The sequence below is a fragment of the Orcinus orca genome, chromosome 8, assembly GCF_937001465.1.
Source record: "Orcinus orca chromosome 8, mOrcOrc1.1, whole genome shotgun sequence".
Taxonomy (NCBI): Eukaryota; Metazoa; Chordata; class Mammalia; order Artiodactyla; family Delphinidae; genus Orcinus; species Orcinus orca.
In genome coordinates, this window is record NC_064566.1 from 13461298 (window position 1) to 13479032 (window position 17735).

Here is a 17735-nt window from a genome sequence, read left to right on the forward strand (position 1 = left end):
ATTGTCCTATTAATTTTTATGTATGGTGTAAGGTAAACGTCCAACTTCATTCTTTTGCATGTAGCTATCCAGTTTTTCCAGTCACCATTTGTTGAAGAGACCATCCTTTCCCCTTTGAATGGTCTTGGCACCCTTGTCATAGATCATTTTACCCTAAACGCAAGGGATTATTTTTGGGTTCTCTATTCTGTTCCATTGGTCTGTTTGTCTTTATGCCACTACCACACTGTTTTGATCATTGTGGCTTTTTAATGTGTTTTGGAATCAAGAAGAGAGCCCTGCAACATTTTTTTTTCAAAAGTGTTTTGACTATTCAGGGTCCTTTGAGATTCCATATGAATTTTAGGATTAATTTTTCTATTTCTACCAAAAAAATGCTGTTGGAATTTTGAGAGAGATTGTGTTGAATCTATAGATTATTTTCTGATATATGGAATCTTAATAATACTAAGTCTTCCAATCCATGGGTATGGGATGTCTTTTCATTTATTTGTGTCTTCTTTAATTTCTTTCAGCATTGTTCTGTAGTTTTCAGTGTACAAGTCTTTCATCTCCTTGGTTAGATTTATTCCCAAATATTTTGTTCTTTTCAATGCTATTGTAAGTGGAGTTGTTTAAACTAACACAACTTTGTAAATGAACTATACTCCAATAAAAAAATTTTTTAAGTTTATTTTAGTATATGTAAGTTATACCTCAGTAAACCTGACTTAAAAGTTCTTAGATTGGGGGACCTCTTCTCCCTCTGATCCTCAGTTAACACTACTTCTGACAGCTGAGAACACAGGTAACTAGGAGCAGTCGGGGGAGGGGGGGACGCTGCTATACGTTTTCATTTTAGTTTTAAAAGGAATGTAACAGAAAAGGCAGACAGTATTTGTTGAGCGTTATGTATTTTATTTACCAAATACTTATGTATAGCAATTAATTCTAGGCACTTTACAAATATAATAAACTTAACTCATTTAATTCTCCTAATAACCCAATAAGGTGAAAAAATTCCTCATTTTACAAATAGAAAACAGAAGCACAGAGAGGTAGGAGTTGTCTAAAACCACACAGCTAATAAACGGCACAACCAGATTTGAACTAAGCATTCTGGCCCCAGAGTCCATGCTCTTAATCTCTAACTTGGCCTCTTTCCTTCACTGAATATGATCTAATAAGGAATTCCAGTTAATGCTTAAAACTTCTTTCCCCCTTGCTCTGGCTATGTGTACAATAAATATTTTTCTTATCTCTGCTTGATTTGTTGCAGGAAAAACATTACAATGAAGAAGGATTTTTTAAAAGCACAAGAAATGCCACCTTTCTAATATATGAATTATCATTTTCCCATGTTTTCTTCCATATATAATATTTGCTAAATCATTTCCTAAACAGTTTCAACTTTGCCCTGTTAAGGAGAATACTTCTATCTGGTAATTTGTTGAATTATGAAGGTTTTACATGTCCAGTTGAGTCTCTTCATGGTATAGTAAAGAAAAGGATACAGTAACCAAAATAAGATGGGCTGTGTTTGGGCTGTGATATTTGGTAAGATATCTAAGTATTACTTAGGAATATTTATATAAAATGTCTTTGCTTTGGGGCAAAAGATATAAATCTGATTGTACTGAGCTGTACAGTAAATGGATTTTTTTCTCTCTAAATTCTTAATTCACTAATAAACACAGCACTGGGTATTATCCATTTGTGTGTGTGCATGCGCACATATACTCACTGCAGTATGCTTATTGAAGTTATCTGGACTCCTGTGTCAAAATAAGTGTTGGTCATACCTTTTGTGTTAATTATTTATTGAGTATTCATTTGGTATCACACAGAAAAAAGATGAGTGAGCTACATTCCAACCCTTGCCCTTGAGGTGCTCACAATCTAATGGGAAGGCTGATCTACAAACTGTTACTCTCAGAGCAGTGTGATAAGCTTGATACAGACAGAATGAAAGAAGGTCTTAATTACTTAATTCAAAAGTATCATTCACAGTTAAATGCACTTTAAAATGAGATTTTTTTGGCAGTTCAAAATCAGACTATTCTAATCTGAATCAGTATCTCTTCATGATAACCTTAGCCTAGAATTTTCTAAGACCTTCAGAATAAGGGTAATCTGGGTCTGCTCCATATTAGAGCAGTCTTTGGGCCTGTTCTTTGGAATCTAAATTTCCTCTTGAACCCCTTTTTGGGATAGAAGATGTTAGGGCACTTGTAAATGGTCTTTAGCTTTACTAAATTGATTCCCATAGAGGTTTGGTGGTGGCTTACGGTTTTAATAAGGTATGTTTATTCATCAAGATTAGATGAAGGTAACACCAGCTTAATAACCACATAAATTTCTTTCCTGACAGTTATAAAGGAGACACAGAATGCATACAAACCTTATAATCTGAGATTGAGGAAAAATTCCTCCTATGAAAAGAAATTTAAAATTCATTAATGACCTGTGGAGACCTCAGAGACCATTACTTAACTCCCTGAGATATTAATCCAGTTTCTCCTACAATTTTTCACAAGAACTCTTCATATTACATTAGATGACTGCACATCACAATTGTATTTGCACGCAAGATTTCTTTATCTACATAGACTTGTAGTGAATTCTTGGCCAATGTTTCAAAGATCACATTTTACTCACAAGAAGGAGAATGTTATTTTTCTATTTTGCCCCCTACTTCCGTCTTCTATCGTTGTCTAGGATTCCTCATGTTGTACAGAAGAGAAAGAAGTCACTGAGAGGGTGAGGTGAAGCAGTGCAGGCTGTCAGAATTCTTTTCTGTGCCTTTGAGTTGCCATTTGAAAAACACTAACCGCTGAAGTTAATGGAAGAAGCCACTTACATAATGGGGGCTATATGTTTACCCTGATGCTTTGACTGTTTCCTGCAGCAACTTTTTTCGCCCCTGGAGGAGGAATTAGGATTGTGATAGTAAGAACAGGTCACCTCCTTTGTTTCTGGAACATTATCTGTGTTGCCACAAAAAAAGAGGTCCCCACCCAGCTGCGGTGGAGTTTCCCTAGCTGGGCTTCCATTCACCTCTTGCCTTGGAAGCCCTCTGGGCTGGAAGGAGCGCCCTGGGTCCTGCAGACCTCTGAGCAAAGGCACGCTGCGGCCCCTTTAAGCCGTCAGTGTGTGCTGGGGCGGGGGCGAGGTGGGGCGGGCACTCTGACAGTGAGCTCTGGGCCCCGCCCCCGAGGAGGCGTTTCTCAGCGGCCTCGGCACCAATGCCACCACCGCCCCCGCCCGTCCGGTATTCCTGCAGATTCTGCCTCGGACCGTAGGGCCCCGACCTCTCCCTGCCTGGGGAGCGTAAGTGTCAAACTGCGGGCTAGGGTCAAGCATCCCGTGCCCATGCCGGAAGTCCTGGTGTACTGTACAGGGGACTTTCCTGGCCTATCAGAGGCTAAGGCGGCGAAAGAGCGTAAACAATGCCGGCTGCAGTGAGCTAAAGCCTGGGGCATCTGCTCTACTTCTGGGTGGTGACAGCGGCCCTAGGGTGCTGGTCTGGATATGCAGTGGTTGAGCGGTGCCCAGAACCTAGCTTTGCCCCAGCCTGGTTCCTACTTGGAGTGAGGCGAGGATTGCTTTTACCCTGTATAATCCAACTAAGCTAGATGGGTGGAGCTGGATCTAGTGCCCTGGGCCTTGGGTCCTTAGCCTGGCATTTGGAGACCTGGGTAGCTTTGGGATGAGTAAGCATTAGATTTTCAGCTACCTTGGTACAATTGAGCACTAACTCTGAAAGTTGACCTAATTCACAGCCGGGTTTAGCTCTGTGTCTCCCCAGAGGCCTGTGTTACTAGAGTCCCCCTTTTGAAGACACTGACGGTGATCATCTATTAGGGAGAGTCAGTTAACCCTCTTTCCCACTGATACGAATAGCACCGTGTGAAAGAGTCAGCTCTTTACCCCTGTCTGAAGGAACTGGTGGGAGGCCACCATCCCAGGACTAGTACAGTAAGCCCACCCAAGTTTGTTGAGATAACCTACTAGAGGAGCAGTTCGCATTTCTGGCCCCCTGATAATGCAGAATACTACAAGAGGATAACACTGGTCGTTGTTAATGAGAATTACCTGGAGGTAGTGAGATTTTTTTAAATTAGAGGGAAAGGCTTGTCATTTTTGTTACTGGCTACTTAAGTGATGAGATTTTGTCTCGCTTAGCCAAGTAATAAAATTTAAAGTTTTCTGTGACAGTTACATAATTGCTATGCTTCTTTAATCCAGTTGGCCTTCTTAGACATAGATTGAGTAAAGATTTCTGGGCATGTATGTGTATTTTGTCTTATCCTTGTTTTCTAATTATTTCCTTTTTTGAGCAAATTTACATCATTCTTTATTGGTCGTTCAAAGGGTTTGCTTTTTCTTTTTTCTTTTTTTTTTTTTTGCGGTACGCGGGCCTGTCACTGCTGTGGCCTCTCCCGCCGCGGAGCACAGGCTCCGGATGCACAGGCCCAGCGGCCATGGCTCACGGGCCCAGCCTCTCCGCGGCATGCGGGATCCTCCCGGACCGGAGCACGAACCCGTGTCCCCTGCATCGGCAGGCGGACTATAAACCACTGCGCCACCAGGGAAGCCCAGGGTTTGCTTTTTGAGTGGGCAGAATTTTTCCTCAAACTTCCTTCAGACTCATTCTGTGCTTCTGCAGTAGCATTTCCTTAGCCAGAAGTGAGAGTCCAGGAATGGTAATCAGATCTAGATCTCTTGTGTTGTGATAGTGAAGAGCTTTTGAAGGTCAAGAGCTTGAGAATTAGCCATAAAATAGTTTTACTGTCATAGCTTCTTCTTCTTTTAGCTTTAGAAAGCTAAAACAGTATGTTTAGTAGCTGTATAACTATTTTTATAAGATGTCGTGGTACAGGAATTTAAAGTAAAAGGACACTACACATGGACCCTTGAGTGATGGGGAAGAGTGGTGGGTGGACTGAGAGATAGGAGACAAAGGTTCTAGCCCAACTCTCACATTACTGATGACTTAATCTCCCTGTGCCTTACTTTTAGCTGGTTGATGAATGAGAAAATGCATAGATTGCAGGGGTCTATATGTTAATGATAGTACATTATGCACACTTAAATATTGAACACTAAACTGAAATTTATTCTGAGTTCAGAGTTTACTCCATGTTGTGTCTTTATGTATGTCTTTGGAAACATTTCTTAACCTTTGGTCTAAAAATAAATAATTACATCTAAACCTTCTTCAGCAGTAGTGTGGACTTTATGGTACTTGAGCTCTTTGGAAGACATTTTAGATACAGCCGTGGTATAAAATGATAATATTTCCGTGGAACAGATATATTTTAGCTGACTCCCTTGCCTTTTCCTCTGTTTTAGGCTAGGGTAAAACCTCCTGAGAGTGCCGAATAATTTGAAATTTCTGAGTATTTGTAGTATTGACTAGACTGAACCATAGCAAGCATCATATATAGGTCAAATTAATTTTATTAATGCTTCTCTTTGTTGGCAATTTTATTTACTCTTAAAGCATCAAACCTTGCTATGTAATGAAGACTTGGTTTCATACATCTATGTTTATAGAATGTTTATATGTTTATAAAATCCAGAACCCTCTGTTCATTCCTGGTCCCACATTTCCAGCCACTTGAAGATCATATTTCTCAAGTCTAAAACCAAACTCATCATATTCTTAACCTCTCCTCCACTCCCCCAAAACAAACAACTCAGAACTTTCTTCTGAGATTTTTCTGTCATTAGCACCACTGTTCTCCAAGTCATGTAGACTGGAGCCTCCTACTAGGTCTCCTACATCCTTAGTTGCTAAGGCTTATTGATTCTGCTTCTTTAATGTAATTCCCTTCAGTCTCCTCTGCTCATCCTTTCCATTCCTAGGAGTCTGGCTTCTATTTATCTTTGTCCTCGAGTACTGCAGTAATTTCCTATCAGGACTCTACTTTCTCTCCCTTCCAATTCATTCTGCATAGATTTATCTTTCTAAAGTAATTAGGATCATGTCATTGCCCTGCTTCAGGTCATCAGCATCCTCTGCTGTTTAGCTTAATATTCAAGATTATACATGATTTGACCCTAGTCTGTCTTTCTGGTCTTATACTTAATAAATGGAGCCATTTAGTGTTCCCTAAACATGCTTAGTACTTTTCTACTTCCAAGACTTTGCCTTTCTTGTTTTCTCAGCCTAAAATATCTCTTCTCCACTCCTGGTTTTGTTTTTGTTTTTATTTTTTTAAATCTACCTATCATTTATCACTGAGCTCAGATGTCATCCTTTCTATGAGATTTTTTACTGACCATCCCTTGCTCACTGGCGGTTGATCCTGTCTTTGAACTCCCTTAACCCTTATTTGTCTCTTGCTTAGGGCACTTTCCACATATAATACATTTTGTATTATGGTTATTTGTTTAGACATCTACTTTTACTCCTGTGAACTCCTTGAGTCATGGTTTACCCATAGGGAAATTCATCAAATGAATGCTTTAGGTAAAATTGGAATGGAGTAACTCCTTAGTGTTAGATCCTATTATTTTACACCCAGCCCATTCACATGTAAAATGATCGGCAACTTTAACAAATCACTCTTATCTCCTAAGGACTTCTGTTAGTAAACTTTGTTAGTTTGTTTTTTTAACAGTTTTAATGAGATACATAATTTACGTACCATTCACCCATTTAAAGTGTACAATTCACTGACTTTCAGTATATTCATAGATTTGTGCAGCCATCACTAACAGTCAATTTTAGAACACTTTCATTACCCCAAAAAGAAACCCCGCACTCCTTAACACCCTTCTAATATCCCCAAACACCCCAGTCATAGGCAACCTCTCATCTACTTTCTGTCTCTATAGATTTGCCTATTCTGGACATTTTATATAAATGGAATTATATAATAAGTGGTCCTTTGCAACTGACTTCTTTCACTTAATATAATGTTTTCAAGGTTCATCCATGTTGCAGCATGTATCAGTACTTCACTTCTTTTGTGTGTGTACACATAACGTAAAATTCACCATCTTAAGCATTTTTAAATATACAACTCAGTGGCATTAAATGCATTTGTAATGTTGTGTAGCTACCACCATCCATCTCCATAATTCTTTTCATCTTGTAGAACTGAAATTTTACACCCATTCAACAGTAACCCGTCATTACCCTTCTCCATCCATCTGCTGGCAACAATCATTCTACCTTCTATCTCTATGATTTTGACTACTCTAAGTACTTGATATAAGTGGAATCATACACTGTTTGTCTCTTTGTGGCTGGCTTAATTTCACTTAACATAACGTCTTCAAGGTTCACTCAGGTTATAGCATGTCCGAATTTCTGTCCTTTTAAAGCTGAATGATATTCTTTTGTATGTGTATACCACATTTTGCTTATCCATTCATCCATCAGTGGTCACTTGGGTTGCTTCCATATTTTAGCTGTTGTGAGTAATGCTGCTATGAACATGGGTGTACAGATATCTCTTCAAGATCCTGCTTTCGATTATTTTGGGCATATACCCAGAAGTGGAATTGCTGGATCATATTGTCATTCTGTTTTAATTTTTTGAGGAACAGCCATACTGTTTTCCACAGTAACTGTACCATTTTACATTGTCACCAACAGTGTACAAGGGTTCCAATTTCTCCATATCCTTGCCAACATTTGTTGTTTCCTGGGTTTTTGATAGTAGCCATCCTAATAGGTGTGAGGTAATACTTGTAGTTTTGATTTGCATTTCCCTAATGTTTGTAATCTTGAGCATCTTTTCATGTGCTTATTGGCCATTTGTCTGTCTTTGGATGAATGTCTAATCAAGTTCTTTGCCCATTTTTTAATCAAGTTGTTTGCTTTTTTTGTTGTTGAGTTTTAGGAATTCTTTATAGTACTTAATTTTTATTACTGAATCATACTCCATTCTGTGGATTTACCACGTTTTATCTATTTATCAGTGGATAGAGGTTTGGGTTGTTTCCACTCTTTGGCTATTATGAATGTTAGTTTGGTTTTAATTTGCTGTGTATATTGAAAACAGCACTACATTTCTCTAAAGAGATCACTCAGGCCTTTAACTGGTGTGACTTTTCATGAAATTGTTGGTTTATTCTACATGTATTCCGTTTTATGAACTCTGAGGGTCCTCTTCATTACTTCCTGAATATGTTCTAAATGTTCCTAAGGCCTTTACTTTCCTTTGTGATAATGGCTAGTTAAAATTTGCAGATAGAGGCAAAGTTTAACTTACAAACAGGTAGCCACTTTAATGACTTTCCCCTACTGTCCCCCCTGCAAATATTCTAGAATTATAGTTATAAATTTAAAACTAGTATGAGCTATAGAAATTATAGTCTACCACCCTTTAGTTTTTTTATTAATCTCAATGAAAGATTTTCCTTTTTAACTGGTAGAGTCAGTATTCAATGGAATAAGGGTTGTGAGGGAGAAGGGTCGGACTACGTGGATAACCCCAAATTATAATTAAAACTGTAGTCATTTCTTTCTTACGCAAAGACAGGTTAACAGTGTTCTGAGGCCCAACTGGGTAGTTAGGCTTGATTATTCGGCAGCTGCTGATTAGGGATGATTCCCCCTTACCGACTAACTGTATTTTAAATTTCCCTAAATTACCTAAGTCCTTTGGAGGCAAATAAACTTGTCTTTCATACATACTCTCATTTGCCCTTTATATTTTTATTGAGTTAAGTAATCACCAAAATAATTCTTACTATTTATACTGTAGAGTGTGAATAGATTTCACTATAGATAATGTAGAAACCATATGTAGGTCAGTTGTAGGAATTTCACCAAACTAGGTATCAAGAAATCTCTTTCAGGGATTTCTCTGGTGGCACAGTGGTTAAGAATCCGTCTGCCAATTCAGGGGCCACGGGTTCGATCCCTGGTCCGGGAAGATCCCACATGCTGCGGAGCAACTAAGCCTGTGCACCGCAACTACTGAGCCTGTGCTCTAGAACCCACGAGCCACAAATACTGAGTGTGTGTGCCACAACTACTGAAGCCTGCGTGCCTAGAGCCTGTGCTCCGCAACAAGAGAAGCCACCGCAATGAACCACAGCATAGAGTAGCCCCCGCTCACTGCAAGTAGAGAAAACCCGTGTGCAGCAATGAAGACCCAACGCAGCCAAAAATAAATTAAAAAAAAGGAATCTCTTTTAGACCATTCTCCCCTACTTAAGTGACATTGGGCAGGACGCTGAACCTCTTTTTCCCCATATGTAAAAAGAGGATAATGATACTTTATTTATTTATTTGACCCTTTTGAAGATAGAGATTAATAAGACAAAAGGCTTTTGCTCAAGAGAATCTTATAGTTTAGTAAGAGTCACATAACTAAGAATAATATGAAAAAGAAAGAAACTAAACCTGAATGAGATAATATAACAGCGTGCTTGCATTTACATTATGAAATACATAGAAAATGAATGATTGTAAAAATACATGTAAAATATAAAGTGCTACTGAAATACAGGATGGGTGTTAACCATTATTTTAACTAGGGACTTTGAGATGATTGTAAGCAGTGCCCTAAAGTCTTTTTTTTTTTTACAATTCTACATTCACATTTATTTATCTAATACAATGGAAATACAAAGGAGAAAATAAAGTCTCAATAAATAAAGGACAGAGCTAGCTTTTTTAAACCTTTCATATTTTACTCTTAAAACTACTGTTGTCCAACAACATTTATATATCATAGTGTTTCCACATCAAAACTGATGGCAGAGTTACATGTCCTCAGGGAATGCCCTAAAGTTTTTGATCATAGAATTTGAAAGGTTGTAGATCAAGAGATTTTAAGCTGGGTTAGAATTCAGGGACTCTGTAAATTTGTATGGAAAAATAATTACATCTTTATTTGCACTAATCTTATAACTGAAATTTCTTTTTCTTTCTTTCTTTTTTTTTTTTTTGGTCTGCGTTGGGTCTTTGTTGCTGCGTGCGGGCTTTCTGGTTGCAGAGAGCGGGGGCTACTCTTCATCGCAGCGTGCGGGCTTCTCATTGCAGTGGCTTGCTTGTTGTGGAGCATGGGCTCTAGGTGTGCGAGCTTCAGTAGTCGTGGCACCTGGGCTCAGTAATTGTGGCACACGGGCTTATTTGCTCCATGGCATGTGGGATCTTCCCGGACCAGGGATCGAACCCCGTGTCCCCTGCATTGGCAGGTGGATTCTTAACCACTGTGCCACCAGGGAAGTCCTAACTGAAATTTTGACATTTTCTTCAGTTAATAATGTAGGCAATAAACTACAATAATATTATAAGAACCTATGCCTTTGTCACCAATAGAAATCATTTTCATAATCATGTTATGTAGTATATAAAAATATTTTTAGGGCTTCCCTGGTGGCGCAGTGGTTGAGAGTCCACCTGCCGATGCAGGGGACACGGGTTCGTGCCCCAGTCTGGGAAGATCCCACGTGCCGTGGAGCGGCTGGGCCCGTGAGCCATGGCCGCTGAGCCTGCGCGTCCGGAGCCTGTGGTCCGCAACGGGAAAGGCCACAACAGTGAGAGGCCCGCATACAGTAAAAAAAATATATATACATATTTTTTATTCATAACAAGAGTTACAGTAGTTATTAAATCTGCTGCTGGATTTTATTTAATATATTAATGGAGAAGCCCATATATTCACATTTCAAAATATTTTGATAACTATATTTCAACATAACTATATTATATTCAACATATATAACTATTTCAACATAACTGATTTAATATGATCATATATTTTATGCATTAAACAATATTCTGAGGTGCCTATAGACTTGCTCTTTTAATCCTATAAAATTCCAAAATAAAGTCAACTGTAATTTAGAAATGAAATAAATTCAAATTTGGGATGCCAAATAATGATAGTAAGTTGCTAACATTTTTTGAGCCCTTGCTAGATGCCAAGTACCTAGTCTAAGAGCTTTACATGTACTGACTCATTTAATCCACACAACAATTCTCTGAGGTATGTATCATTATTCCCACTTTACACACAAGCATGCTGAGGCAATATATATTTGGCTAAGTAACTTACCCAAGGCCTCAACCTCAAGTTAGTGGTGGTTTTGAAGATACAGAATTCTTTTAATTTTTTTTAAGTGTAGATTTGCAGCCAGACATAGAAAGTAATAAAGTTTCCCTCAAGTAGCAAAAACTCAAATTTGATAAGACTGTTACTGCATTTTGAGTTATTGTGGGTTTTTTTTCTTTCCCCAGCATACATTAATTGATCATTTTATATGTGTCAGACACTGTACATGGTGGTCTAAGGGGCTCATCTACCTGTCCTGTAGATGCTGGTTTCATCTAAACTCTAACCTGGGGCTCTTCTCACTATGTACTCTCCCTCAGTACTATCATCCACCCCCTTGGTTTTAATTACATTTATCTACTGATAACTCCTAAATTTTTATCTCTCTCTTGAATACCAGGCTTGAATCTCCAGCTGCTTCCCGCATCTACCCTCGTCTAGTGTACATGTCAAACTCAGCTTGCCCAAAACTTCATTTTCATATGTGTCTTATACTCCTTCTACAGTCACTCAATAAAGACAGTCCTTGACATTCCTTGTAGCTCTAAAATCCATCCCGTTTTCTCCACCTGCATTGCTACTACTCTAAGTTCCAGGCCATCATCATCCTTCATTTAGATTACAGCCTTCTAACTGATTTCCCTCCATTGTTAACTGCCTTCCAAGACATTCTTTACATTGCTTTTATGTTTACATTATATAGTCTTTGAAAAATGCAAGTTTGGTAGCATATGAAATTTTCCTGTCTACAGTCCTTCAAAGTCTCCTTCTACCTTTGGGATAAAGTCTAAATTCCTTAACATTGCCTACAAGACCTTCCAGGGTCTGATTTGGACTACTTTCTAGCCTTACTCTTTATACCCTTTCACTTTTCTTGTTGCATTTTATACTTTAGCCTTGCTGAACTTTTTTCAGTTCCTCAAATCACTATAATAAAAGAAGATAGAATAGATGTTATGGCAGTTTCTAAACACTTACCTCTATTTCTGTACTTATCTCTGAATGATAAGTTTGTGAAACAGCACAAGTCTTTGGACCACACTTTTAGTAGATTTAAACTACAGTATACCACATGGATGAATTTTACAAATGAAACATTGAATGAAAAAAGCAACTTATGGAAGACTACAACATTTTTCTAAGGCTCACAAACAAGCACAGTTAATTTTATTTAGGAATATGTGACTGACTACAGCATAGAACCAGGTGAACTTTAGGAAAGTGCTTCTGTGGTAAGAAGGATGGGGTAGGAAAGAAATGCACAGGTGCAGTAATAATATTAGTAGTGTCCTAATTTTCAGTTTGGGTGGTAGGTCAATATATCAATTTTATTGTAATGCTTCCTAACACATATATTGTATATATTTTCTTATATATGTAAAAAATTAAATTGTAAAATTATTTTAAAATTAAAATAATTATGGGGAAAAATTAGTGAAGTGCTTTTTTTCTTAGTATATTGATCCTGGAAAACGATAAATACAGAGCAGTAGTCCTCAGTGTCACACGTATACACAAAACACTATCCATTATTTCAGTGGCTGGGAAAGTTTTGTGTTTTTTTAATAAATTTATTTATTTATTTTAAAATGTTTGGCTGTGTTGGGTCTTTGTTGATGTACGCAGGCTTTCTCTACTTGCAATGAGCGGGGGCTACTCTTCGTTGCAGTGCACAGGTTTCTCATTGTTGTGGCTTCTCTTGTTGCGGAGCACAGGCTCTAGTCGCGCAGGCTTCAGTAGTTGTGGCTTGCTGGCTCTAGAGCAGGCTCAGTAGTGGTGGCACATGGGCTTAGTTGCTCTGCAACATGTGAGAGCTTCCCAGGCCAGGGCTCGAACCCATGTTCCTTGCATTGACAGGCAGATTCTTAACCACTGCGCCACCAGGGAAGCCCTGGGAAAGTTTTGGTATGAAGCAAGCCTTTCCTTTGAATGGAAAGCAGCAAAATCTTAAATACTAATTTTTTTTAAAAACTGAAGCTATGAAGTAGTAGAAGCCATTTCAGAAAATATAGCACAGTGACATCAATATTTTAATTTTTTTTGAAGATTTTTAATCACAGTTTCAATTTCGTTACTTGTGATTGGTCTGTTCATATTTTCTATTTCTTCCTGGTTCAGGAAGGTTATACCTTTCTAAGAATTTGTCCACAAAAAGAGTCATGTATCAAAATGTTCATTGCAGCTCTATTTATCTCTATTTAGGAGATAGAAACAACCTAAGTGTCCATCATTGGATGAATGGATAAAGAAGATGTGGCACATATATACAATGGAATATTACTCAGCCGTAAAAAGAAACAAAATTGAGCTATTTGTAATGAGGTGGATAGACCTAGAGTCTGTCATACAGAGTGAAGTAAGTCAGAAAGAGAAAGACAAATACCGTATGCTAACACATATATATGGAATTTAAGAGAAAAAAATGTCATGAAGAACCTAGGGGTAAGACAGGAATAAAGACACAGACCTACTAGAGAATGGACTTGAGGATATGGGGAGCGGGAAGGGTAAGCTGTGACAAAGCGAGAGAGAGGCATGGACATATATACACTACCAAACGTAAGGTAGATAGCTAGTGGGAAGCAGCCGCATAGCACAGGGAGATCAACTCTGTGCTTTGTGACCGCCTGGAGGGGTGGGATAGGGAGGGTGGGAGGGAGGGAGACACAAGAGGGAAGAGATATGGGAACATATGTATATGTATAACTGATTCACTTTGTTATGAAGCAGAAACTAACACACCATTGTAAAGCAGTTATACTCCAATAAAGATGTAAAAAAAAAAATACACATCAGAAAAAAAAAAGAATTTGTCCATTTCTTCCAGGTTGTCCATTTTATTGGCATAGAGTTGCTTGTAGTAGTCTCTTAGGATGCTTTGTATTTCTGTGGTGTCTGTTGTAACTTCTTTTTCATTTCTAATTTTATTGATTTTAGTCCTCTCCCTCTTTTTCTTGATGAGCCTGGCTAAAGGTTTATCAATTTTGTTTATCTTTTCAAAGAACCAGCTTTTAATTTTATTGATCTTTGCTATTTTCTTTGTTTTATTTCATTAATTTCTGCTCTTTATGATTTCCTTCCTTCTACTAACTTTGGGTTTTGTTTGTTGTTCTTTCTCTAGTTCATTTAGGTGTAAGCTTAGATTGTTTATTTGAGATTTTTCTTGTTTCTTGAGGTAGGCTTGTATTGCTATAAACTTCCCTCTTAGAACTGCTTTTGCTGCATCCCATAGGTTTTGGATCTCGTGTTTTCATTGTCATTTGTCTCTAGGTATTTTTTGATTTCCTCTTTGATTTCTTCAGTGATCTCTTGGTTATTTAGTAACGTATTGTTTAGCCTCCATGTGTTTGGGTTTTTTACATTTTTTTCCCTGTAATTGATTTCTAATCTCATAGCGTTGTGGTCAGAAAAGATGCTTGATATGATTTCAGTTTTCTTAAATTTACTAAGGCTTGATTTGTGACCCAAGATGTGATCTATTGTGGAGAATGTTCTGTGTGCACTTGAGAAGAAAGTGTAATCTGCTGTTTTTGGACGGAATGTTGTATAAATATCAATTAAATCTATCTGGTCTATTGTGTCATTTAAAGCTTGTGTTTCCTTATTAATATTCTGTCTGGATGATTTGTCCACTGGTGTAACTAAGTGAGGTGTTTAAGTCCCCCACTATGATTGTTACTGTCAATTTCCTCTTTTAGAGCTGTTAGCAGTTGCTTTATGTATTGAGGTGCTCCTATGTTGGGTGCATATATATTTATAATTGTTATATCTTCTTCTTGGATTGATCCCTTGATCATTATGTAGTGTCCTTCCTTGTCTCTTGTGACATTCTTTATTTTAAAGTCTTTTATCTTATATGAGTATTGCTACTCCAGGTTTCTTTTGATTTCCATTTGCATGGAATATCTTTTTCCATCCCCTCACTTTCAGTCTGTTTGTGTCCCTAGGTCTGAAGTGAGTCTCTTGTAGACAGCATATATATGGATCTTGTTTTTGTATATATTCAGCAAGCCTGTGTCTTTTGGTTGGAGCATTTAATCCATTCACGATTAAGGTAATTATTGATATGTATGTTCCTGTTACCATTTTCTTAATTGTTATGGGTTTGGTTTTGTAGGTCCTTTTCTTCTCTTGTGTTTCCCACGTAGAGAAGTTCCTTTAGCATTTGTTGTAGAGCTGGTTTGGTGATGCTGAATTCTCTTAGCTTTTTTTTTTTTTTTTTTAAACATCTTTATTGGGGTATAATTGCTTTACAATGGTGTGTTAGTTTCTGCTTTATAACAAAGTGAATCAGTCATACATAAACATATGTTCCCATATGTCTTCCCTGTTGCGTCTCCCTCCCTCCCACCCTCCCTATCCCACCCCTCCAGGCTGTCACAAAGCACCGAGCCAATATCCCTGTGCCATGTGGCTGCTTCCCACTAGCTATCTACCTTACTACGTTTGTTAGTGTGTATATGCCCATGACTCTTTCTCGCCCTGTCACAGCTCACCCTTCCCCCTCCCCATAACCTCAAGTCCGTTCTCTAGGAGGTCTGCGTCTTTATTCCTGCTTTACCCCTAGGTTCTTCGTGACATTTTTTTCCTTAAATTCCATATATATGTGTTAGCATACGGTATTTGTCTTTTTCTTTCTGACTTACTTCACTCTGTATGACAGACTCTAGGTCTATCCACCTCATTACAAATAGCTCAATTTCGTTTCTTTTTATGGCTGAGTAATATTCCATTGTATATATGTGCCACATCTTCTTTATCCATTCATCCGATGACGGGCACTTAGGTTGTTTCCATCTCCGGGCTATTGTAAATAGAGCTGCAATGAACATTTTGGTACATGACTCTTTTTGAATTATGGTTTTCTCAGGGTATATGCCCAGTAGTGGGATTGCTGGGTCATATGGTAGTTCTATTTGTAGTTTTTTAAGGAACCTCCATACTGTTCTCCATAGTGGCTGAACCAATTCACATTCCCACCAGCAGTGCAAGAGTGTTCCCTTTTCTCCACACCCTCTCCAGCATTTATTGTTTCTAGATTTTTTGATGATGGCCATTCTGACTGGTGTGAGATGATATCTCATTGTAGTTTTGATTTGCATTTCTCTAATGATTAATGATGTTGAGCATTCTTTCATGTGTTTGTTGGCAGTCTGTATATCTTCTTTGGAGAAATGTCTATTTAGGTCTTCTGCCCATTTTTGGATTGGGTTGTTTGTTTTCTTGTTATTGAGCTGCATGAGCTGCTTGTAAATTTTGGAGATTAATCCTTTGTCGGTTGCTTCATTTGCAAATATTTTCTCCCATTCTGAGGGTTGTCTTTTGGTCTTGTTTATGGTTTCCTTTGCTGTGCAAAAGCTTTGACGTTTCATTAGGTCCCATTTGTTTATTTTTGTTTTTATTTCCATTACTCTAGGAGGTGGGTCAGAAAGGATCTTGCTGTGATTTATGTCATAGAGTGTTCTGCCTATGTTTTCCTCTAAGAGTTTGATAGTTTCTGGCCTTACATTTAGGTCTTTAATCCATTTTGAGCTTATTTTTGTGTATGGTGTTAGGGAGTGATCTAATCTCATACTTTTACATGTACCTGTCCAGTTTTCCCAGCACCACTTATTGAAGAGGCTGTCCTTTCTCCATTGTACATTACTGCCACCTTTATCAAAGATAAGGTGTCCATATGTGCATGGGTTTATCTCTGGGCTTTCTATCCTGTTCCATTGATCTATCTTTCTGTTTTTGTGCCAGTACCATACCGTCTTGATAACTGTAGCTTTGTAGTATAGTCTGAAGTCAGGGAGCCTGATTCCTCCAGTTCCTTCTTTCCTTCTCAAGATTGCTTTGGCTATTCGGGGTCTTTTGTGTTTCCATACAAATTGTGAAGTTTTTTGTTCTAGTTCTGTGAAAAATGCCAGTGGTAGTTTGATAGGGATTGCATTGAATCTATAGATTGCTTTGGGTAGTAGAGTCGTTTTCACAATGTTGATTCTTCCAATCCAAGAACATGGTATATCTCTCCATCTATTTGTATCATCTTTAATTTCTTTCATCAGTGTCTTACAATTTTCTGCATACAGGTCTTTTGTCTCCTTAGGTAGGTTTATTCCTAGATATTTTATTCTTTTTGTTGCAGTGGTAAATGGGAGTGTTTTCTTGATTTCACTTTCAGATTTTTCATCATTAGTATATAGGAATGCCAGAGATTTCTGTGCATTAATTTTGTATCCTGCCACTTTACCAAATTCATTGATTAGCTCTAGTAGTTTTCTGGTAGCATCTTTAGGGTTCTCTATGTATAGGATCATGTCATCTGCAAACAGTGACAGCTTTACTTCTTCTTTTCCGATTTGGATTCCTTTTATTTCCTTTTCTTCTCTGATTGCTGTGGCTAAAACTTCCAAAACAATGTTGAATAATAGTGGTGAGAGTGGGCAACCTTGTCTTGTTCCTGATCTTAGTGGAAATGCTTTCAGTTTTTCACCATTGAGGATGATGTTTGCTGTGGGCTTGTCATATATGGCCTTTATTATGTTGAGGAAAGTTCCCTCTATGCCTACTTTCTGCAGGGTTTTTATCATAAATGGGTGTTGAATTTTGTCAAAAGCTTTCTCTGCATCTATTGAGATGATCATATGGTTTTTCTCCTTCAATTTGTTAATATGGTTTATCACATTGATAGATTTGTGTATATTGAAGAATCCTTGCATTCCTGGAATAAACCCCACTTGATCA

At 38.0% G+C, this 17735-nt stretch overlaps 1 protein-coding gene across 4 annotated transcripts in view; it reads left to right on the plus strand.

The window, feature by feature from the left end:
* CKAP5 (cytoskeleton associated protein 5) overlaps positions 1–17735 on the plus strand; it is a 109784-nt gene that overhangs the window by 15663 nt on the left and 76386 nt on the right. The window contains exon 1 of one of the 4 annotated variants that reach the window (XM_049714371.1): positions 3291–3309. The exons of the other annotated variants lie outside the window; for them this stretch is intronic. The gene's annotated coding sequence lies outside the window, so the exon portion shown is untranslated. Of the gene's footprint in view, positions 1–3290; positions 3310–17735 lie in introns of those variants that run through there. 4 annotated transcript variants of the gene reach the window in all.